We start from the raw sequence: 25,765 nt of genomic DNA on the forward strand, positions 1-25,765 counted from the left end.
ATGGTAGTACCTCCCTGGGTGGTAGTACCTCCCTGGGCGGTAGTACCTCCCTGGATGGTATTACCTCCCTGGATGGTAGTGCATCCCTGGGTGGTAGTGCCTCCCTGGGTGGTAGTACCTCCCTGGGTGGTAGTACCTCACTGGATGGTATTACCTCCCTGGATGGTGGTGCATCCCTGGGTGGTAGTGCCTCCCTGGGTGGTAGTACCTCCCTGGGTGGTAGTACCTCCCTGGGTGGTAGTACCTCCCTGGGTGGTAGTACCTCCCTGGGTGGTAATACCTCCCTGGGTGGTAGTACCTCCCTGGGTGGTAGTACCTCCCTGGGTGGTAGTACCTCCCTTGGTGGTAGTACCTCCCTGGGTGGTAGTACCTCCCTGGGTGGTAGTACCTCCCTAGGTGGTAGTACCTCCCTTGGTGGTAGTACCTCCCTGGGTGGTAGTACCTCCCTTGGTGGTAGTACCTCCCTTGGTGGTAGTACCTCCCTGGGTGGTAGTACCTCCCTGGGTGGTAGTACCTCCCTGGGTGGTAGTACTTCCCTTGGTGGTAGTACCTCCCTGGGTGGTAATACCTCCCTGGGTGGTAGTACCTCCCTGGGTGGTAGTACCTCCCTGGGTGGTAGTACCTCCCTGGGTGGTAATACCTCCCTGGGTGGTAGTACCTCCCTGGGTGGTAGTACCTCCCTGGGTGGTAATACCTCCCTGGGTGGTAGTACCTCCCTGGGTGGTAATACCTCCCTGGGTGGTATTGCCTCCCTGGGTGGAATTACCTCCCTGGGTGGTATTACCTCCCTGGGTGGTAGTACTTCCCTGGGTGGTAGTACCTCCACGGAAGGTAGTACATCCCTGGGTGGTATGTAAACACGCCCAATGTTTTTACCCTCCCCGGGAATCGAACCCGAACCCTCGCCGTGTGAAGCGAGAGGTTTAGCAACCAGGCCGCGGGTTTAAAAAAAAACTTCTTTTGCTACTTATCACAGGAAATATACGATGGGAGAAACAATCAGAAGGACCATCGTTGGTTCTGGTTGTTAAGAACTCATTCACAGTAAATTCTAGCACCTGAAGAAATGTTAAATTAATATTTGTTAAGAACATCTTTGTGAAGAGTTCACTAGAATTAAAAGAAGTTGAGAGAAAGATGAAAGTAAGATTTAAAGAAATCAGCGCAGTTATAAGAACCCGTAGGAAACATAGATAAACGCCACTGGAGGATAAAGACGTATTTGTCTATCCATTTTCCAGTGTCACTGCCATGAAAGATTATAGGTCTCGTTTTCTTTGGATCAGATCTGATTACCTCCCATTCCCCATGTGCTGTATGACCCCTACGGGATTAACGCTCCTATTACAACCCAGGAGTCCCAAAGGCCTGTTATCCTGGGTATAAAGGGAGCAAAATAAACACAGCAGAAAAACTTTTTGACTTGTATTATCCTTCACCAATTTAGAACAGAAGTATGTGCACTATATACACTATGTACAGCAACAGGTATTAGTGCACTCCACGGTAAGCGAGGCAGAATAGAAGCCACTAGAGAGCGGTAAGCGAGGCAGAATAGAAGCCACTAGAGAGCAGACCGTGCTTCAACCAGCTCTAGAATGGGAATGACAAGGGCAGACAGTTGAGTGGTACCCACATCACCTCTGCAATTGCCAAAACCATCTTCTCATTGGCTGGAACCTGGGTACTGATTGAACGATGGGGCCCCATCATCAACCCTTAGTACCTGGTTCGCTGGTTGGGGGAGATAGCCTGTAAATGAGGGTGTGTACATGCGCCGAATAAAGGTTACGTACTCTTTGCATGCCACAGCTCCCCTATAAATGTAAGAATTATATTAAATCGATTTTTGTCTCAGTTCTCTAGGTAAAGGTGAGCCAAGAGAGCGTTGATGGTGATCCTAACTCTTAATGAGATTGACAAAGTCTTCTTCAGGAAGAGGATGAGTCAAGTCATCAGAAATGGAGTTGCGATCAAGTGAAGCGTCTAATTAATGGAGACACGAGTAAAGAGGTGATGGTTTAGTGAACCCACAACTGAAGAATGAAACTTGTGCAGTATTTGGGAATCTTTACTGAGGAGCTGTTTCGCCAGCCAGTGGCGTCTTCAGTTTTATACAAAGAAGAACGATGGACGAAGAGTATAAGTTGAGGTAATCGGTCCCTCATCCTGGACAGAACACATCGACTCCAGTCTGAGGGACTGATTATCTCAAACTCCTCTTCTTCCACTGTTCTTCTTTGTATTAGACTGAAGAAGGCACTACCTGGCTAATTGCTTCCTCAGTAAAGATCCCTAAATGTTGGACAAGTGTCTTTCTATTCGAAGAGAGAAGTAACGTCAAGGTTAACGTGTTTATTTTCTTCTTGTTCTTCACCTGATTGAATCCGTGTCTGCTAATACCTTCAGCATCACTAACCTGTTCTCCGCTATTATCATTATTTGTCTATCCACCATCATCATTATTCAATATTCCACTATCATCACAACGCATACCACTCGATGGGAACACTGCAGATCCTGAACATTCGGGTGTTATGGGTTGATGGTATATACTGGGTTCATGAGCTTCAGGGAAATTATAGATATGTGCAGGTTTGGGTTTAATACGGGTGAGAATTTTGCTGACCTCCTAAAGAAAAGAGGAGGTGTCTTTGGGGAAAGAACTTATCAAGTTACACCTTTTCAATATCAAGATATAGGTTCTTTTCCTAGGAATAAAGTTTTCTTCAAACACCCAAGAACCTGCCAACGTGTTGACTTCATCAGCTTGAGCCAAAGAGACACCGACTCTAAGCTTATAAAAGGACACATGAAGTGGTACAACCATCTCAACCTATCAGAGATTTGTATATCTTCTGTACCCAAGAAATAAGTTGACGCCCCTGATGGTTTGTACAAGAACTCCAACATCTGAATCACTATCGTTGACAAAAATGGATGAATGTCCATGATTAAAAGTGACAACTACCATAACAAAATGTTTCTCCTTCTCGATAACCAAAATTCCTTAAACCATAATACCAAATAATTTGGCTAAGGACAACACCTTTCTCAAGAAATGCAGGTCACACTGGGAAAGAAAGTCTGCTTCCTTCTGCCTACTAAACTCAAGCTTGAGAGTACCTATGGATTCCCCAGGATTCATAAACACAGTATTTTCTTTAAACCCTTCAAGTAGGGTCGTAGGTGCTTCCCACCCATCCAGATCGTTCAGTATCTTCATATATATATCCACCATTCCTGGAACCTTCTTTCCAGACTCAACCTGCTCTTCATTAGGAAAACAAAACTTGCCAGCCTTGATTTCACTCCCCTTTTTATTCATGTTCTCATTAATTAGGTCATTTTCTCCACACTTTCATTCCTGATAACCTTCCACTTCCTTAGGTTCATCATCTTCTTCTGCGGTAATGTCCTCTACAGACAGAAATATTGCATGACAATGAAGTCACACCTCAGGACCATCTTAGCTAACATGCACATTGAACACCTAGAGAACTGCTGCTCCAGGAAGAGCACCTATGAAATATCACAAAACTGAGATTTCCTGACAACAAATTGATCATTGTTCTTAAACACTGTGATCTGAATGATGAAATTACGTTGGAAGAACCCACCAAACAGTTTATTCTGGAGGAAAAACGGGGGTGACTCGTGTCCCTTTCTTGACGAGATTTAAGGAAAGAGAACACTCCTCAAACACGAGGTTTCAAGAAAATTTTACAATAAAAAAAGTTGAAGCACTATTTTTCTGTACTGCTTTCCCAAGGATAACTGTGACATCATCATAGGTTAAGATATGCAAAGAAAAATTCACAGCGGAAGAGCAGAAGTTTGTCAAGGAAACCTTCAACGTTTTAAAGTTCCCACTACTGTATAGTGGGAACTTTAGAACGTTGGAGAAGGAACAGACACAGGTGTCATCCCAAAGTCACAAAAAACCAAGACATAATCCCACCCCCACAAAGAATCACAGAGAGACAGCACTGACGTCCCACATCATTAAAATCTGCTAAAGAAAAGCCTCACCCATCTACACACCCCCCCCTAGGAACATTGTCAACGTTGATCATCCTCTTGTCCTTCCCACAGAAGAGGATTCTGTCACTATCAACCCCATCTTCCAGACAGACAACTTTGGTATTGCTGTCACAAGTAGAAATTTTGTAATTTGAAAAGTGCTTTGACTGTGTATAATAAAATATAAAAAATAATAAAACTGATGTATTACAAACTGGTAGTATGAATAAGAAGCACAAATAAGTATTAAGATATCTAATAAAAATGACAAGCATCATTTACATATCCCATTAAATCGTTATTGCCTAAAAAAAAACTCTTAAAACTTCCCCAGAGATTCCTACTAGTAATCAACGGTAATTAAAAAAATGATAGATGCTGAGAAGCTTAAGTTGTGGGCAAACAGTTAAAACTGACATAGTCTTCTGCCGGCCATTTATCCACACAGTATGGGGAAGGGGGGGTGGATAAGAAGCATCTGCAGTCAGGTAGACGCAGGGTGAGATGTGTGTGTTTGATCTTCCAACGAAAGAGATGCATCTCAAATAATATTTCCTGTCAAAGATAAAGAGGCGAACAAACGCCCATGTCCTGTTGAACCCCCGTATAAATGAAGTCTTCTCTGTAGAACCCATAGTGCCCGACACTTCTCAAGGTCATATCTATGCAGCCCATAGATATGTCCTTCACCCTGGAATCTGCCAGTTCTTTTCCTGGGACACCAACACAAGTTATACATCCAAGTGCCATGCATGAAGATGGGCTGACCATTCTTGAATTTTCTGAACCACAAAGTGGGCAGGACAAACAGGGAAATCAGAGTAAACAGTGAAATATAATTCAAATAAGCTACCAATCAGGTAGCAACAAATGAGTCAAGCTCCGCAGCATTAACAGCAGCAGCATTAAAACAGCATCATCGGCACTCGCTTTAAGAGCAGCAGCAGCAGCAGCATTATCACCTCCAGTAGCAGCAACAGCATCATTAACAACAATAGCACCATTAATAACATAACGAACAGCAGTAGCAGTAACCTTATTAACATCATAACATCCAAAAATCTGTGATGTAAGCTTAACGTGGTTCATTAGTAAGCAGTTCTTGGTGTACATTATCGCCTCTCCTGCCACTGATGATTATTTCTCATCACGAAGCTTCCACAGTGCCAAGTCCAGCATAATCCCTCGTCTCTCTAGATTCCTCTCTCTTGACCCTTCCCTATGTTCTTTCTTCTCTTCCTCTGTCCTTTCCTCCCTCCTACCCTTGTTAGCAGAAGAGTGGCGAGCAGCAACTCATGTAATTAAAATGCCTGATAAGTATAAACTAGTCAGAGAGAATTTAAATGTTTCGCACATGGACATGAGGAAAAAACTAGTATCTGACGATACTGTCGGTAAGATCTGCGATGCCTAGAGTGAGGGAAGCTGTCAACTGAGACATTACTGACATTGTTTTGTATGATGAAACATTACAGGAAAATACAAAAAAAACCACATCCAGTATTGGGCCCCTTCCTAAACGAGATGGGACCTACACACATGACAGAAAACAAATGAGTGAGATACTGAAGTCCCAATATGACAGCGTTTAGTGAGCCGTTAATCAGACTAAGGGTCGACAATCTAAATTAGTTGTTTATGACCGAGACTCAAAATTTGGTTAATTCAAGAATTTCTGATATAATCCTTGCACCACAAGACTTTGAAAACACAATAAATAACATGTCCATGCACGCTGCCTCAAGCCCAGACTCGTGGAAACTGCAAGAAACCCCATTCATGAGCTTTAACCCTTAAATGGTCCAAACGTATATATACGTTTTTTCAACATCTGAAAACGTGTAAAAAAACTTTTATCTACATTTTTTTTTGTTATATTTGAAAATATGTAAAAAAAAGTAGATCTACTTTTGTAGCACTACGAATTTTAACGTCGATTTTTGTAGCACTACGAATTTTAACGTCGATTTGTTTGGACTGTTTAAGGGTTAAATATTCTATGGAGAAGGAGCATAGACACAGGGATCATCCCTAAGTCACTAAAACCGAGACATAACCCCACCCCACAGAGACTTACAGAGAGATAGCACTAACGTCACACACCATAAAAATCTTAGAAAGGGTTCTAAAAGCAAGAGCACCAGCGACTTGAATACCCGTCAATCGCACAACGCAGGGCAGCATGGGTTTAGAACAGGTCGCTCCTGCCTCTCACAACAACTGGACCACTATGACATGGTCTTGGATGCACTGGAAGATATATAAAATGCAGGTGCAGTATACACAGACTTTGCGAGAACCTTCGACAGGTGCGATCATGGTGTAATAACACAAACTGCGTGATATGGGAATAACAGGAAAAATGGGTAGATGGATCTATAACATCTTAACCAAAAGAAATCAAAGAGTAATAGTAAACAAAGTAAAATCAGGGGCAGCTACCTTGAGAAGCTCTGTTCCATAAGGTACAATGCTCGCTTCCATCCTTCTACTTATCATTATATCTGACACAGACAGAGATGTAAGCCACAACACAGTGTCCTAATTTGCTGATACCGGAATTTGTATGAAAGGCATTTCAGACATTGAAGAATCAAACGACATAATACAGAATTGTATCTTCTTAAAACGGTCTCTTTACACTTTTTTCAAGAGCATATTAAGTAGCACAGAAAATAGTTCAAATGAAGTTTTTTTTTTTTTGTAAAGTTTAGTTATTTATCGTAATGTTTAGCTATTTTTTCCTAGTTTTTAATTTATCGTATTTTTTAGTAATCTCTCGTAATTTTTCATTATATTTCGTAGTTTTTTATAATTTTTAGTAATTTTTCTTAATTTTACATTATTTTTCATGATTTTTGCTTATTTTTCGTAATGAAGAATTTTAATGAAAATATCAGATTCCTCTATGAGACATTACCGGGAAAGGAAAGCCACACCGGTTTCATCATACCTCTTGAGCTGGTAAATAATACAGATGTGCAGTGCGTGTTCTGTGCTGGTGGGGAGGCTGGGGAAGGTGGCTGGATTACTAATGATGCGAGTCTATTATGGATGAACATGCTTTGTCAACTTAAACCATCAAACTTGGTCAAACCAGTTTATCAATGGTTTTATATTTTGTTTTATAAAATGTGGAGAATGTAATTTGTTCAGTGACTGGTCGGACACAATAACATGGACAGATTAACAGGTGAATATAACAATAGCATCGAAAATAATTGTGATGATCATGCCCTTTGCAGCAGGATGATGCCTGATCAGCAGGTGGAACTTCAGTAATCGTCATGCAACAAGTGTGTCTTGAGATGGGTCTTTGTTACGAAAAATATTCAAGCAACCGCTGGTTTACCAATGCTAAGTATTAGTGATGGAACCACCTTTTGACTTACCATTGGTGAGTGTCAGTGATGGAACCAACTTCAGGCTTACCATTGGTGAGTGTCAGTGATGGAACCAACTTAAGGCTTACCAAGGCTGAGTGTGTGGCATGGAAAGAGTATGTTACACTTTATTCGGCGTATGTCCACACTCCCATATAGGCTGTCTCCCAACCAGCAAACCAGGTGCTAAGGGTTTAATGATACGGGTACCCATCACTAAATCAGTACCTTGTTTTATTAACTAATCACAGGCGAGCCTGCCAAGTGCTGAGGCGACGTGGTATCACTTGTGGTTCAGTATTTGCCAGACTCGTATAGCAGCTGATTGAGCACAGTGCTTTCTCACCCTGGCTTCTGCTTTGCCATTCTTTGTCACTGTGGTACATTTACTTTCAACTCCTGTACATAATATACATAAGTGTACATAGCTATATATAAAATTGGTGGAGGAAATATAAGTTAAATAGTACTTCTGATTTTATTTTGCTCCAACCCATTACGACCAGGTCACAGGACATTATCACCACCACTCCAGCCACTGCTACTAGCCACTGTAGCCACTGCCACTGCAGCCACTGCCATTGGCCACTGCAGCCACTGCCACTGGCCAGTGCAGCCTGGTGTTGCAGTGGCCAGTCCTTCACCCTGCATGTGAAGCTTGTCAGGGACACTTGTCACGGAGCATCTCCCTGAAGATATCTTCACTGTCACTTACTCAATTTTCCGTTTGATAATTTCGTTAAATTCTTCAAATATTTCTTTGCTATTGTATATGTCTTTATATTTATTTTTACCAATTCCCCCATAATTGTTGTCTTTGATATGGCTGCTAAGTATGTATGATTGCCTAATAACAACTACCGACAATTTTGCAGGTTGTGCTCCAGGTCTTGGGCCCGTGTCTAAATGAACTATCTGCTGATGTAGTGATCTTGCTGTGTCTTATCTTTGTTGGAAGCTGTTTTAACATATTCTATTATCTTCACTACAGTGGTGACACTGTTAAATGTTTCCCAGTGGTTGTTTTGGTTCCCTTGCTCAACAGTGTTTGTCTGCTTTGTTTACTTCTCTGAGTATTTTACATTATTCTCATTATCTTATCTCTCTGTTCTTCCAGATTAGCGAGCTACAGTTCTCTGAGCTCAAGTGCATTTCTCAGCTCAAATACATTTCTCAGCTCAAGCACATTTCTCAGCTCAAGCACATGTCTCAGATCAAGCACATTTCTCAGCTCAAGCACATTTCTCAGCTCAAGCACATTTCTCAGCTCAAGCACATTTCTCAGCTCAAGCACATTTCTCAGCTCAAGCACATTTCTCAGCTCAAGCACATGTCTCAGATCAAGCACATTTCTCAGCTAAATCCCTCACCTTTCAAAATATTGAGTCTTCTTGTTTTTTCGTGTTTTATTAAATTTGGGCTTCATACTACAGCTTCTAAGATTCTTAGATTCTTTCTTCTTAGATTCTTTCTTCCTAGATTCTTCTGATAAACTGAAACAGTGCTGAATACGAATTATCCTTGAATTCCATTCATATATTTTCCGGCACAGCATATTCCGATGACCTTATTCAAATATAACTTCTGGTAATATATATTTGATGTAACGCTAATTTCTAGATTTTTCTGATTAATAGTTTTTGCTTGGGGGTTGTCCTCATGTGATTCATTTTGTCTGGTATCCTTATCTGCTCGCTTATTTTCAATTTTTTTTATACAAATAAATTTTACAGGCCAAGAGCTGTTATCCTACCTCGGCTTATTTCAGAGCCCACCCGCAGGATGCGGCCCACACCAGTCGACTAACTCCCAGTTACCTACTTACTGCTAGGTGAACAGGGAGAGAAGGTGTAAGGAAACATGCCCAATGTTTTCACCCGTACCAGGGATCGAACCCCGGGCACTCAGTGTGTTGAACATCCTACACTTAGGAGTGGAAAGCAATAATTATCAAAAATATATTCCTTGCAATTTTTTTTCAATGGATTTATTACTTCTCATCAATGGATTTATTATCCTGGCAACAATAAACATAATAATAATAATTATAATAATAATAATTATGATAATAATTAAAATAATAATTTTGACGCCTACAAGTACATGATACAACTTATACAGACCATAGCTGACAAACCTGAATAAAATATAAAAACTGAAACACCCGGATTATCTGAACACCCAGTCAGAGTTTGGTAAGTCAGTATTTCATCCTACCCACCCAGACACAATCACAATATTATGTGATGTTATGATAATACTCTGATGCATTTTTCATTACTTAGTTTAGCACCTTCATTATGCACCCCATACCCATCCTGTGGGTAGTAGTCAAAGGATGACAGAGGTGCATAATGGGTCCAGGGACTGTTCTTCGACGTTACAGAGGTACATAATGGTTCCATGGACTGTACCTCAACATTATAGAGGCACATAATGGGTCCAGGGACTGTACCCCAACATTACAGAGGTGCATAATGGGTCCAGAGACTGTACCTCAACATTACAGAGGCACATAATGGGTCGAGGGATTTGATAACTGACCAACTGAATTTAGTCACACACACACACACACACACACACACACACACACACACACACACACACACACACACACACACACACACACACACACACACACACAGTTCCACACAAGAGATTAGTGCAAAAACTGGAGGACCAAGCAGGGATAACAGGGAAGACACTGCAATGGATCAGGGAATACTTGTCAGGAAGACAGCAGCGAGTCATGGTACGTGGCGAGGTGTCAGAGTGGGCAAGTGTGACCTGCGGGGTCCCACAGGGGTCAGTCTTAGGACCAGTGCTATTTCTGGTATTTGTGAACGACATGACGGAAGGAATAAACTCCGAAGTGTCCATGTTTTGCAGATGACATGAAGTTGATGAGAAGAATTCATTCGATCGAAGACCAGGCAAAACTACAAAGGGATCTGGACAGGCTGCAGACCTGGTCCAGCAATTCGCTCCTGGAGTTCAACCCCACCAAGTGCAAAGTCATGAAGATTGAGGAAGGGCAAAGAAGACCGCAGACGGAGTACAGTCTAGGGGGCCAGAGACTACAAACCTCACTCAAGGAAAAAGATCTTGGGGTGAGTATAACACAAGGCACATCTCCTGAAGCGCACATCAGCCAAATAACTGCTGCAGCATATAGGCGCCTAGCAAACCTCAGAACAGCATTCCGACATCTTTATAAGGAATCGCTCAGGACCCTGTACACCGTGTACGTTAGGCCCATATTGGAGTATGCGGCACCAATTTGGAACCCACACCTAGCCAAGCACATAAAGAAACTAGAGAAAGTGCAAAGGTTTGCAACAAGACTAGTCCCAGAGCTAAGAGGTATATCCTACGAGGAGAGGTTAAGGGAAATCAACCTGACGACACTGGAGGACAGGAGAGATAGGGGGGACATGATAATAACATACATAATACTGAGAGAAATTGACAAGGTGGACAAAGACAGGATGTTTCAGAGACTGGACACAGCAACAAGGGGACACAGTTGGAAGTTGAAGACACAGATGAATCACAGGGATGTTAGGAAGTATTTCTTCACCCACAGAGTAGTCAGAAAGTGTAATGGTTTGGGAAGCGATGTAGTGGAGGCAGGATCCACACATAGCTTTAAGCAGAGGTATGATAAAGCTCACGGTTCAGGGAGAGTGACCTAGTAGCGGCCAATGAAGAGGCGGGGCAAGGAGCTTGGACTCGACCCCTGCAACCTCAACTAGGTGAGTACAACTAGGTGAGTACACACACACACACACACACACACACACACTAGGGGCACTAAGGGGTATGTCCTACTAGGATAGGTGAAGGGAAATCGACCTGACGACGCTGGAGGACAGGAGAGATAGGGGGGATATGATAACAACATAAAATGCTGAGAGGAATCGAGATGGTGGACAGAGACAAGATGTTTCAGAGATGGAACACAGCAACAAAGGGTCACAGTTGGAAACTGAAGACTCAGAGTAGTCACAGAGTAGTCAGGAAATAGAGTAGTCTGGGAAGTGATGTAGTGGAGGCAGGAAGAATGACCTAGTAGCGACCAGTGAAGAGGAGTCAGGGGCTGTGAATCGACCCCTGCAACCACAAATAGGTGAGTACACACACACACACACACACACACACACACGCGGTAATGCTTTATTTACAGTGAGCAAAATCAGAGTATTTTTCCAGAACAGTTCGTAATGTACCGCTGCAGATAATTTTATCGCATTCCAACACATAATAACGTATGGTGTGAGAATTGTCCATCAGGCAAAGTTTACATTTCTTTTGGTCTACATCTGGTGGTGGTAATTAACCTGCCGTAGATACATATATCCCAGCCGGAGCCGGACGGTAGTGACATCCAAGAGTCTGCTTAGGCTTGGTAATCCTGTCTTCTAAATGCTCCAATTTATGATCATTATATTCATTAAATACGTATAATCACTCTCAAATTATTATATCGAAAGCTGACCGATGTTAATTGTTGTAATCAGAGGATGTCCCAAGACAGTAGTTGCAGTCTTCTAGTGTCATATATATCATGTATATATCTGTTAATGGCATGTATCAGATTAGCTAAATTCAGTTTCATTACGATACATGTGATTCATATAATGTATACCCTCATATTACCATTCCTGGATAAAGAGTGCATGAGTAAATAGTGTGGAGAGTCAGGTGGGGATTGTTGGGTTGGTTGGATGTGAGTGAACTTGATGAGAGAGAGACGGAGGGATGGGGTTTGTTATGCTGGAGGGAGGGGGAAAGGGAGGTAAACAACGTCTGCACCACACAAGGCAACACACACATAAACATATAGTGGACTTCGTAAATGCCAGACTTGTCAACATGGAATGTAACCTACGTCAAGTGTAGCATCATCTCTCGTCACTACCAACACCATCGCTCAAAACACAAGCGGTTTTATGATTCAGGAAATACCTGCCGGAGCACAACACAGACATCGCCTAGCCCCGCCCTCCCACCTGTGCAATACCTTACCTGACCTACAATTTAAACTGTTTTATCGATTCTGTGTGTTGAACTGAAAAGGCAATTGACTGGACAAAGGTTTAATTAATAAATCTCCTATTTACCAAATGTGTCTTTCTTACATACATGTCGGGAATAGTTACCATTTGTTACCTCAGAGGAAAAAGTGAAGGGGATGGGGACAAAGAGAGAGAGAGAGAGAGAGAGAGACAGAGACAGAGACAGAGAGAGAGAAAAAAACAGAGAGACAGAGAGACAGAGAGAGAGAGAGAGAGAGAGAGAGAGAGAGAGAGACGGGGGGGGGGGGGGGGGGCAGCAAACAGCACTACACTGGCTGTGCACTTCTCAAGAACGCTACTTCATCCGAGATCGCTCGTTCCATGAATGGCTCGGGTCTGGAACGTATTCGTACAGCATAATGACATCGATGCAATAAAGTCAGTTGACCAGATAACATCACTGGCTCACAGATGGCTCCAACTTCGTCCAAGTATGATGATCGGTTTTTGTATTCATTGTCAGAGGAAATAACCAGAAATAACATGATTTTCCTTGCATATTTTCTCCCAGGTTCTTGATTGAAACATAACAGACTAATATTACAAACTGGATACGACAATTCATCTACCAATCGACGCCTCTGTTACAAAGCTAATTGTGGTGACACACTTCTTCATCTTCAAGTAATGGTTGATATGTCGTGGAGTTAACACACGTCTCCAATGGCCTTAATTCGTCTCATGTTCAGTGGGGCCAACTGCACATTATCTAAGCCTTGAAAGTATCTACAAGGTGGATCAGTCCCACTACTGACATGCCGAATTACACTGAGCCTACACTCTGCAGGATAATACGGTCATGTAGATAATTATGCACCTGGATTATCTAACTCACTTTGTTCTACGACATGAGTCTTTCCGTCATGTTTTTTTTTTATACTATGACTAACCACTAGTTACCGTTCATGATTTAAAACAGATAGGCCTCTAGGAAGGTTTGTTGCTGCTAGACTTGGGTGGGACCCGAGTGAGACTATGGATGAAGTATAGTGTCTCTGCATCTCTGGTCCCTAACTAAACTGACTACTTAATAGTAGTTTCATATATAATATTATTTTTAATTCTTCAAGTACATGTGCAAGGTATACAGACCATAGCTGACATCAGTGACATACTACTATATAGTAAGCCCCTTGTTATGCTGAGCATTTCGGGCAAATTAAGTCAGTTTTGTCCCAGGATGCGACCCACACCAGTCGACTAACACCCAGTTACCCATTTTACTGATGGGGAACATAGACAACCGATGTAAAGAAACACGCCCAATGTTTCTACTCTCTCCGGGAATCGAACCTGGACCCTCCCCGTGTGAAACGAGAGCTTTAGTCACCAGGCCAAAAGGGCACCGTAAAATATAGATAATAAATGTTGATGGTAGAGATCTGGCAGCATTGTCAGGGACTGAAAACAGGCTTGTCTCAGGAAAGAGAAGGGGTGTAGCCTGGCTCTCCTGGTGCAAGCCTCCACACTCTGTCTCCCCAACTAATAACGGTTCAAACACTAGAACGGATTATACTAATGATTTTTTCCCACAGAGTAAATAAAAAAATGTATATACGTATGTGTGTGTGTGTGTGTGTTAGTTACCATTTTGTCCAAGGCACATGTGTGTACTCACCTATTTGTAATCACCTATTTGTGGTTGCAGGGGTCGAGTCACAGCTCCTGGCCCCGCCTCTTCGCTGATTGCTACTAGGTCCTCTCTCTCCCTGCCCCATGAGCTCTATCATACCTCGCCTTAAAACTATGTATGGTTCCTGCCTCCACCACATCACTTTCTAGGCTATTCCATGGCCTGACTACTCTATGACTGAAGAAATACTTCCTAACATCCCTTTGATTCATCTGAGTCTTCAACTTCCAATTGTGACCGCTTGTGTCTGTGTCCCATCTCTGGAACATCCCGTCTTTGTCCACCTCGTCTATTCCGCGCAGTATTTTATATGTCGTTATCATGTCTCCCCTGACCCTCCTGGCCTCCAGTGTCATCAGGCCGATTTCCCTCAACCTTTCTTCATAGGACAATCCCCGTAGCTCTGGGACTAGTCTTGTTGCAAACCTTTGCACTTTCTCTAATTTCTTGACGTGCTTGACTAGGTGTGGATTCCAAACTGGTGCTGCATACTCCAGTATGGGCCTGACGTAGATGGTGTACAGAGTCTTAAACGAATCCTTACTGAGGTATCGGAACGCTATCCGTAGGTTTGCCAGGCGCCCGTATGCTGCAGCAGTTATCTGATTGATGTGCGCCTCAGGAGATATGCTCGGTGTTATACTCACCCCCAGATCTTTTTCCTTGAGTAAGGTTTGCAGTCTTTGGCCATCTAAACTATATTGTGTCTGCGGTCTTCTTTGCCCTTCCCCAATCTTCATGACTTTGCATTTGGCAGGGTTAAATTCAAGGAGCCAGTTGCTGGACCAGGCTTGTAGCCTGTCCAGATCTCTTTGTAGTCCTGCCTGATCCTCGTCCGATTCGATTCTTCTCATTAACTTCACATCGTCTGCAAACAAGGACACTTCTGAGTCTATCCCTTCCGTTATGTCGTTCACGTATACCAAGAACAGCACAGGTCCTAGGACTGACCCCTGTGGAACCCCGCTTGTCACAGGTGCCCACTCTGACACCTCGTCGCGTACCATGACTCGTTGTTGCCTCCCTGTCAGATATTCTCTGATCCATTGCAGTGCCTTTCCTGTTATGTGTGCCTGGTCCTCTAGCTTTTGCAGTAACCTCTTGTGAGGAACTGTGTCGAAAGCCTTCTTGCAGTCCAAAAATACGCAGTCGATCCACCCCTCTCTCTCTTGTCTTACTTCTGTCACCTTGTCATAAAACTCTAGTAGGTTTGTGACACAGGATTTTCCTTCCCTGAAACCGTGCTGGTTGTCAATTATACACTTGTTTCTTTCCAGGTGCCCCACCACTCTCCTCCTGATGATCTTCTCCATGACCTTGCATACTATACACGTTAGTGATACAGGTCTGTAGTTTAGTGCCTCATGTCTGTCTCCCTTTTTAAAAATTGGGACTACATTTGCCATTTTCCATACCTCAGGGAGTTGCCCAGTTTCAAATGATGTGTTGAAGATCTTTGTTAATGGCTCACACAATATCTCTGCTCCCTCTTTAAGGACCCATGGAGATATGTTGTCTGGTCCCACCGCCTTTGAGGTGTCAAGTTCGCATAGCAGCTTCTTCACCTCATCCTTGGTTATATGTACCTCATCCAGCACTTGCTGGTGTGCCCCCCTGTTCTGATTTCTTGGAGTCCTACTGGTTTCCACTGTGTGTGTGTGTGTACTCACCTATTTGTACTCACCTATTTGTGGTTGCAGGGGTCGAGTCCTAGCTCCTGGCCCCGCCTCTTCACCGGTTGCTACTAGGCCCTCTCTCTCCCCGCTCCATGAGCTTTATCAAACCTCGTCTTAAAACTGTGTATGGTTCCTGCCTCCACTACGTCATTTTCTAGGCTATTCCACTGCCTTACAACTCTATGACTGAAGAAATACTTCCTACTATCTCTCTGACTCATTTGTGTCTTCAACTTCCAATTGTGGCCTCTTGTTTCTGTGTCCCCTCCCTGGAACATCCTGTCTTTGTCCACCTTGTCTATTCCACGCAGTATTTTATATGTCGTTATCATGTCTCCCCTGACCCTCCTGTCCTCCAGTGTGGTCAGGCCGATTTCCCTTAATCTTTCTTCATAGGACATTCCCCTTAGCTCTGGAACTAACCTTGTCGCAAACCTTTGTACTTTCTCTAGTTTCTTGACGTGCTTTATCAAGTGCGGGTTCCAAACAGGTGCTGCATACTCCAGTATGGGCCTGACATACACGGTGTACAGTGTCTTGAATGATTCCTTACTAAGGTATCGGAATGCTGTTCTCAGGTTTGCCAGGCGCCCATATGCTGCAGCAGTTATCTGATTGATGTGTGCTTCCGGAGACATGCTCGGTGTTATACTCACCCCAAGATCTTTCTCCTTGAGTGAGGTTTGCAGTCTTTGGCCACCTAGCCTATACTCTGTCTGTGGTCTTCTGTGCCCCTCCCCCATCTTCATGACTTTGCATTTGGCAGGATTAAATTCGAGAAGCCATTTGCTGGACCAGGTGTCCAGTCTGTCCAGGTCTCTTTGAAGTCCTGCCTGGTCCTCATCAGATTTAATTCTCCTCATTAACTTCACATCATCTGCAAACAGGGACACTTCTGATTCTAACCCTTCCGTCATGTCGTTCACATATACCAAAAATAGCACTGGTCCTAGGACCGACCCCTGTGGGACCCCGCTCGTCACAGGTGCCCACTGTGATACATCATTACGTACCATGACTCGTTGTTGCCTCCCTGTCAGGTATTCTCTGATCCATTGCAGTGCCCTTCCTGTTATATGCGCCTCATCCTCTAGCTTCTGCACTAATCTCTTGTGAGGAACTGTGTCAAAGGCCTTCTTGCAGTCCAAGAAGATGCAATCAACCCACCCCTCTCTCTCGTGTCTTACTTCTGTTATTTTATCATAAAACTCCAGAAGGTTTGTGACACAGGATTTGCCTTCCGTGAATCCGTGCTGGTTGGCATTTATACTCCTGTTCCGTTCCAGGTGCTCCACCACTCTCCTCCTGATAATCTTCTCCATAATTTTGCATACTATACACGTCAATGACACAGGTCTATAGTTTAGTGCCTCTTTTCTGTCTCCTTTTTTAAAAATGGGAACTACATTTGCCGTCTTCCATACCTCAGGTAGTTGCCCAATTTCCAGGGATGTGTTGAAGATTGTGGTAAGTGGCACGCACAACATATCTGCTCCCTCTCTAAGGACCCACGGGGAGATGTTGTCTGGTCCCATTGCCTTTGAGGTATCGATGTCCCTTAGCAGTTTCTTCACCTCCTCATCTGTATGTATGTCGTCCAACACTTGTTGGTGTATTCCTTGCTGGTGTCCCCATCTGGTCTGTCCCCCCAGAGTCCTTCCTGTCTCTACTGTAAATACTTCCTTAAATCTCGTGTTGAGCTCCTCACATACCTCTTGATCGTTTCTTGTGAGTTCTCCACCTTCTTTCCTCAGCCTTATCACCTGGTCCTTGACTGTTGTCTTCCTCCTAATGTGGCTATACAGCAGTTTCGGGTCAGATTTGACTTTCGATGCTATGTCGTTTTCATACTGTCGCTGGGCCTCCCTCCTTATCTGTGCATACTCGTTTCTGGCTCTTCTACTAATCTCCTTGTTTTCCTGGGTCCTATGCCTCCTGTACCTTTTCCATTCTCTGTTGCACTTAGTTTTTGCCTCCCTACACCTTCGGGTAAACCAAGGACTCGTTTTGGTCTTCCTATTATTTCCGTTTCCCTTGGGAACAAAACTTTCCTCTGCCTCCTTGCACTTTGTTGCCACATATTCCATCATCTCGTTTACTGATTTTCCTACCATTTCTCTGTCCCACTGAACCTCCTGCAGGAAGTTTCTCATACCTGTGTAGTCCCCCCTTTTATAGTTTGGCCTGTCCCCTTCAGTTCCTGTTACCTTCTCCACTTGTAACTCTACTATATAGTCAAAACTCAGAACCACATGATCGCTAGCTCCAAGGGGCCTCTCATAAGTGATGTCCTCAATGTCTGAACTGCTCAGGGTGAACACAAGATCCAGTCTTGCTGGCTCATCCTCCCCTCTCTCTCTGGTTGTGTCCCTGACATGTTGATGCATGAGGTTTTCAAGTACCACAGCCATCATCTTGGCTCTCCATGTTTCGGGACCCCCATGTGGCTCCAGGTTTTCCCAGTCGATCTCCCTGTGGTTGAAATCGCCCATTACCAGTAACTTTGCTCTGCTCGAGTGAGCTCTTCTTGCCACCTCAGCCAGTGTGTCCACCATCACCCTGTTGTTTTCTTCGTACTCCTCTCTTGGCCTCCTGCAGTTCTGTGGTGGGTTATACATCACTCCAATGACTACTTTATGTTCTCCGGACTGAATTGTACCTACAATGTAGTCTCTTTCTCCAATCATGTCCATGCCTTCCATTTCCTCAAATCCCCATCGGTGTTTTATGAGCAGTGCAACCCCTCCTCCCCCTCTACTCCTTCTATCTTTCCTCAGGATCTGATATCCTGTTGGGAAGATTGTGTCTGTTATTGTCTCAGCGAGTTTTGTTTCTGTGACTGCTATGATGTCTGGGGATTTTTCACTGATTCTTTCATTCCACTCCTCATGTTTATTCATTATTCCATCCGCGTTTGTGTACCAAACCTTTAGTTTCTTTTCTATCATTGTGGTCATGCAAGAATATTGGGGTTGGGGGAGCGAGAGCCTTGGTGGGGGCCTATATGGGGCTGTGGTGTAGGTGGGGTTTGTGTTGATGGGGGTGGGGTCAGAATGCCCATAAGGGACAGCTGTTGGGGTGAGGTTTGTGATATGGGGATTGGTGGCAGAGGGAACAGTGAGTGGGTTGTAGTATAGGTTGCTCAGTTGCGTTGGGAATGTCGCGGGTGGAGTCTTTTGGTGGGAGATTCTGTGGGGTGTGTTTGCCCTTCCTCCTGTGTCTGGGTCCTGCTCATTTTCATTGCTTCTCGTTCCTCCTTGTGTCTCTGTACCCTCTCTTTCAGTGTAGTCCTTTCTTCTTGTGTTCTGTCGCGGTCGAGGTATACTCTCTGGTACCCCTCTTTGTCCCTCAGTCTTGCTTTCTCTTGCAGAATCCTGGTTCGAACTGATTCTTCCTTGAAAGTTACTCTGACAGGCCGTATCCTTCCACTCGCAAACCACCCAATTCTCTGAAAATTTGTCACCTGGGTCATATTGCCCTCCCCTATTGTTTTCATGATGCCTTCAATCATTTTTTTCTCCTCCTGTTTTATTTCTTCAAAGTTGGCCCCCTTGGCTTCTTGGAGCCCGTACACAAAAACTGACCTCGCCCTTTCCTCCTCCCACTGAGTCTCTATCTGCGTCCTCTGAGGCATTTTATTTCCTTCCATTGACATGTTCTTGCCTTCAGTCCCTGTCATATCTGAAACTTCTATTCTCAGTGGACCGTCTTTCCTGACCAGCTGTCCCTTGCTACTGCAGTTGGCTGTTAGAATCTCTGCATATAGCATACCTTCATTGTCTTCGGACCTGTCGTTTGATCTTAGTGTGCTCGTCGTCTTTTCCCTGGCCCCACGTGGGTCTGATAGGGCCTTCATGTACGGCATGTCTCCGTTGTTGCTTACCATCCCCTTGTCTGCGCCTGACTTTGAATTTCCTGATGTCACACCTGAATTGTCATTTGTCTCTCTAATCTGTTTCAGGCTTTGCAGTTTCTCTTCTAAGCACTGTATCCTAGCTTCTGCTGCTAAGACCTGTCCTTCCCACTTCCTGCACTCTTCAGCTATCCGCTCCTCCATTTTCTTACCAAGCTCTACTATCTTCCTTCCCCACTCTTCCTCCCTTTTTTGGAGCTCTAGCTCCCAGTCTTTCCTCCCTGGTTCGTCCACCAGATCTCTGGGTTTCCGTCCTCTAAGGCCACCCACTTTTTTTTTTTTTTACTTTTTATTACCACAGACAGAAGGCTAGAGGAGGGAGAGGGTGTGGGGGAGAGAGAGAGAGGGTAGAAAGAGGGAGAGAGAGGAGAGAGAAAGGGTAGAAAGAGGGAGAGAGAGGAGAGAGTATGGGGGTGAGGGATAAGACCAAGGGGGAGGGAGAGAAATGTGAGGGGGGAGAGAAAGGGTAGAGAGAGGGAGAAAGAGAGGGAGAGGGAGAGGGAGAGAAAGAGAGAGAGAGGGAGAAAGGAGGGAAGAAGGCTATGAGAGAGAGAAACGCGAGGGAGGGAAAAGGTAAGAGGTCTGTGGGGGAGGCAGTCAAATTCCAAGGATCAGCTGTGTGTACTCACCTAGTTGTGGTTTCAGGGGTCGAGACCCAGCTCCTGGCCCCGAGTGTGTATGTGTGTGCACGCGTGTGTGTGTGTGTGAGCACGTCAGTTGTTTATATGTCCCAGAAATACAATTCACTTCTGTGTATCCGTAATACTAATGAGATACCATTAACACTGAGAGTAGTTCTAATAATTATAATACTAGCGTGTGTTAACAAGTCATTCTTTCACCCAGTTATGTACTACCTTTTACTACATGTGTAGAGGAGGGAGAGGGTGTGGGGGAGAGAGAGAAAGGTTAGAAAGAGGGAGAGAGAGGAGAGAGAAAAGGTAGAAAGAGGGAGAGAGAGGAGAGAGTATGGGGGTGAGGGATAAGACCAAGGGGGAGAGAGAGAAATGTGAGGGGGAGAGAAAGGGTAGAGAGAGGGAGAAAGAGAGGGAGAGGGAGAGAAAGAGAGAGAGAGGGAGAAAGGAGGGAAAGAGGGTATTGAGAGGGAGAAACGCGAGGGAGGGGAAAGGTAAGAGGTCTGTGGGGGAGGCGGTCAAATTCCAAGGATCAGCTGTGTGTACTCACCTAGTTGTGGTTTCAGGGGTCGAGACCCAGCTCCTGGCCCCGAGTGTGTATGTGTGTGCGCGCGTGTGTGTGTGTGTGAGCACGTCAGTTGTTTATATGTCCCAGAAATACAATTCACTTCTGTGTATCCGTAATACTAATGAGATATCATTAACACTGAGAGTAGTTCTAATAATTATAATACTAGCGTGTGTTAACAAGTCATTCTTTCACCTAGTTATGTACTACCTTTTACTACATGTGTACCCAATACTTGCCCAATACTTGCTTCTCAGATTGTACTGTCTTTGTGTCCTAGAACATTATCTCTCGAAACTGTTGTCAGGGCTGTAGTCCCATTAGCCACGACTTAATCCTCCTGCTTAATCCTTACTCCTACAAAGTTTATCTTCCTACTACTGCTAGGTGTTGTGTGTATGATAATCGCTCTGGAGCGGGGTTTAGATAGCGAGTTACCAGTGACCGCTGGGCCGGCTCTATCACTCAGACTTCCCGCCAACCACAAAACAGGTGATTTGTACGTTACTGGTCAGAGGGGACGTCCATCCAGATGCCTGATGTACGATGCTCGCTGTACGATGCTTGCTGTACGATGACTCGTGCACCTCGCCCTTCCGTCGCTGGCTTCTTCGCTATTCTTATCTCGTTGCCCTTTTGAGTCCTCATTTACCACACTTATCACTTGTATACTGCTACTTTTATAATTTACACTTCACTTTGGGTAAGTACACTACTTATTTGTGATGACACCCAGCCTGTTATGGCGGCGCTACTCCCTCAGGCCTACTGCTGCCACCACCTCTGCTTATATATATTTATGTATATGTATGTATATATATATATATCCCCTTTCTGGCTAGCTTGTTCACTCTGTGTGCTACATCACATTTTGTCGTTAGCCACCCTCTCTTAATTCTATTTGGTCTTTTCTCTTTAGTCACTCGATTTGTACTTTGTATATGTGTAACAATGTGGCAACAGGTGCCAACTAGGCCTCAACGACTGGCGCTTTGAAATTTTGTTGTATAATTTCAGGCTTTCTCTCGCCTTCACTTTATTTATGTTTGCTAATACACTGGTTATCACTTGTAGGGTTGTTCACTGACGTTGTCACTAACACTGGTTGCTTCTAGCTGCTAAAACACGCCCTAAAAGCACTAAGATTCTCGGAGCCTGGCGCTTGTGACCCACTACACTGTCCCCACTACTGTGTGTGTGTGTGTGTGTGTGTGTGTGTGTGTGTGTGTGTGTGTGTGTGTGTGTGTGTGTGTGTGTGTGTGTGTGTGTGTGTATGTGTGTGTGTGTGTGTGTGTGTGTGTATGTGTGTGTGTATGTGTGTATGTGTGTGTGTATGTGTGTGTGTATGTGTGTGTGTGTGTGTGTGTGTGTGTGTGTGTGTGTGTGTGTGTGTGTGTGTGTGTGTGTGTGTGTGTGTGTGTGCTCACTTAATTCACCTACTGTAGTTGCATGGATCGAGTCATAGCTCCTGGGCCCGCCTCTTCACTGGTCGCTACTCGGTTCACTCTCTCCCTGCTCCATGAGCCTTTTCATACTTCTTCGTAAAGCTATGTATGGATCCTGCCTCCACTATATCACTTTCCAGGCTGTTCCACTTCTGTGACCGAAGAAATACTTCGTAACATCCCGGTGACTCATCTGAGTCTTCAACTTCCAATTGTCACCCATTGTTGTTATGTCCCATCTAGGAAACATCCTGTCACTATCTACCTTGTCAATTTCTCTCAGTATTTTACATGTCGTTATCATGGCTCCCCTATCCCTCCTGTCCTCCAGTGTCGTCAGGTTGAGTTCTCTTAACCTCTCCTCGTAGGTCATACCATTTAGCTCTGGAACTAGTCTTGTTGTAAACCTTTGCACTTTCTCTAATTTAACGTGCTCGACCCGGTGCTTCATATTCCAATATGGGCCTGACGTACACATTGTACAGTGTCTTAAATGACTCCTTATTCAGGTATCGAAATGCTATTCTTAGGTTTGCCAGGCGCCTATATACTTCAGCAGTTATTTGGTTGATGTGCGCCTCTGATGTATGTGTGTCATAGCCTTGCTGAAAGTAGTATGGGCTGAGTGCTAGGAATCACTGGTCAATAATTATAAAACTGAAGCCCCTTTTCAGTTGATACCTTTGAGTGAACCATTATATTTTCATGAGTGTCTAGCAGCTATGGAACTGAATATTTAGGAAGGAGAATCCAAACGTGATTCTTGATGCTGACTTTCCGAGATTCTACTGTTATAGTGAAGCCTCGTGCATCCTCCGCCACCCGTGGCAGATGAGAGACCAGGCTAAATGGAGAATGCGTAATCTGAGTTATTTCCTTCTATCTGTATGCAGGGTGAAAACAACAGCCACGGGAAATGTTGCAGATATCTTGGTGTACTGTAGACGTACCCATCAACTAATCCACCACACTACTACTAAATAAGAAATCTGGCGATAGGCTAAATGCTAATAGAGATGATGTTAGCTATAACCCCGACTATGGTGCTAATGTGTCACTATATTTAGATGTTTAATGGATTATATTGAACCCATGTTAATGCTTCCTGAAGAAAATTTTCTCCTGCACTTTGAGGTTAAATTATTCTGGGCTGTCCTAAAACTACCAAGGCTATTAATCTGAGGAAGAAGCTTGGTGTTCCTAGTATCAGTGACAGCATAACTGAGACTAACACGTGGCCACTACAAATCTTTCTAATTATTTACACGTAATTAAACACACATCTAAGTGGGTTGTGAAAACATCCAATTATATTAAGTTTTATAACCTACATCTCTGAAGACAACGAGACCATTTCGCAGCTTCATGGAAGCTGTATTCATTTATTATCATAGTCTTAAACGCCCTCCCAAGATGCTCCTCACTAGGAATCCCTTCTCTAAACCACTTTTCGCTTAACTGTTAGCAATTAACACATTATATATACTGAGAGATCTAAGAAGGTGTACTGACAGGGTTGCATTTACTTTTGTTGCCACATCCTTATAATGGAACTGTAGTAAGTATGTTGAGTTAGGAATAAGTATTAACAACAGGACGTCTATAACACAAACTAAATTGTTTGTCACTAAAGTTAATTTACAGTACTTAGCTTCTCTTTGATTTTCACAGATTCCATAGTGACTCAGGCGCAGATGCTTAAGAATTAGAGAAAAAGGGAATAAATATGCAAATTCTTGTTCATTCCATCACACAATCAATTACTCCTCTATGATAACGTAAATAAATTTACAAAAGAAACCACACTGAAGGATAATATAGAATAAAACTTAATCATATCTGCATATACCATTAAGAATACTATTAAAAAAGAAGTAAATAATGGAAATGAATGTCGTAAGATCGTGGTTTAAAGCCCAGGTAACTTTGTAACTCACTAATATAACATGAACGTAGATAAGCATGTTTACGTCGTAGCCACAGGCTCAGGCATAGTGGAAAATACTGTATATATTTTCCACAGGCATAGTTATTATTACTTCTGACAGTATGTGGTCAATCTTTTGGACACTTTCTTCAATATTGTGTCTTTGATTGCCTACTTATTCAGGAATATAGAAATAAACAGTACAATAACCTATATGCTGTGTCAAAACATCTTATTAATGAAAATGTGATACCATTCTTATTAAAATAGGAGGTAGCCTAATTTTTTGAGCTACAGATAAAACATATTGTACATATAGATCTAGATATATTCCTTTTAGTCTTGAATTTAGATCTAGTTCGTAAGCTTCCTGTATATCATATGCTTGTGACTTATCGTCCACAATAAACTAGCCGCTTCGGAAGCAAAATCTATATAAAAAATCAACAATTGCACATTAAAAGTGGATTTGTTTGCTAGTTCTGGATGACTTCAGTACATTACAATGTGAATCAATAAAAGTGGCATCACTGGGCCACAGGGGAATAACTCTCTTAATCAATTATTATTATTATTAAAGATTCGCTGGTATTCTCCCGGCCCGGGCCTTTTCCAAGTGGTGGCCCGGCCTTGGCTCCCTCTTTAGGGAGTGTCTGAGACCTAAGTCTCCCATGGGAGGAGGCACAGGTACCTCCTCATCTTTGGGACCAACTGTCCCCAGGCCTAGCCACAAGCTAGGCCTCTCTGGTCTGCCTTCCCCGCCCCAAGGGGGGCTAATGGGAATGACAGTCTTATGAGCTAAAAACTCGTGCTCAGGCACCTATCCTGCCCTAGAAGGGCTGGGCATGGTGTCGATGTCTTAATCAACAACACGAAGACATGTTGACGTGAAGAAATGCTCATACAAAACGAACTGTGCGAATATATATATATATATATATATATATATATATATATATATATATATATATATATATATATATATATATATATATATATATATATGTCGTGCAGAATATGTAAAACTGGTCAATTAGCAAGAACTCATTTAAAATTAAGTCCTTTCTAAAAATTTCTCTTATACGTTTAAAGATACTTTTTTTCATTAATGATAATGTAAAAAAAATTAATTTTGCACCAAAAGAATCTTAGAAAACTTACCTAACCTTATTATAACAAGAACAATTTATTTAGCCTAACCTAACTAAATATATTTTAGATTTGTTTACAATAATTTAATACTAAACAAACGCAGTGAAATACATTTTTTTCGTTAGGTTCAGAATGATTTTGGCGATATTATTGCATACACAAATTTTCACTTGTCCTATATGGCAAGATGAGCGTTGCTATTTAAGCCAAGATTGCAAGTTCTGCCTATTTGGCACGACACACACACACACACACACACACACACACACACACACACACACACACAGGCTGGACAGGCTGGACATGTGGTCCAGTAACTGGCTTCTCGAATT

The sequence above is a fragment of the Cherax quadricarinatus genome, chromosome 70, assembly GCF_038502225.1.
Source record: "Cherax quadricarinatus isolate ZL_2023a chromosome 70, ASM3850222v1, whole genome shotgun sequence".
Taxonomy (NCBI): Eukaryota; Metazoa; Arthropoda; class Malacostraca; order Decapoda; family Parastacidae; genus Cherax; species Cherax quadricarinatus.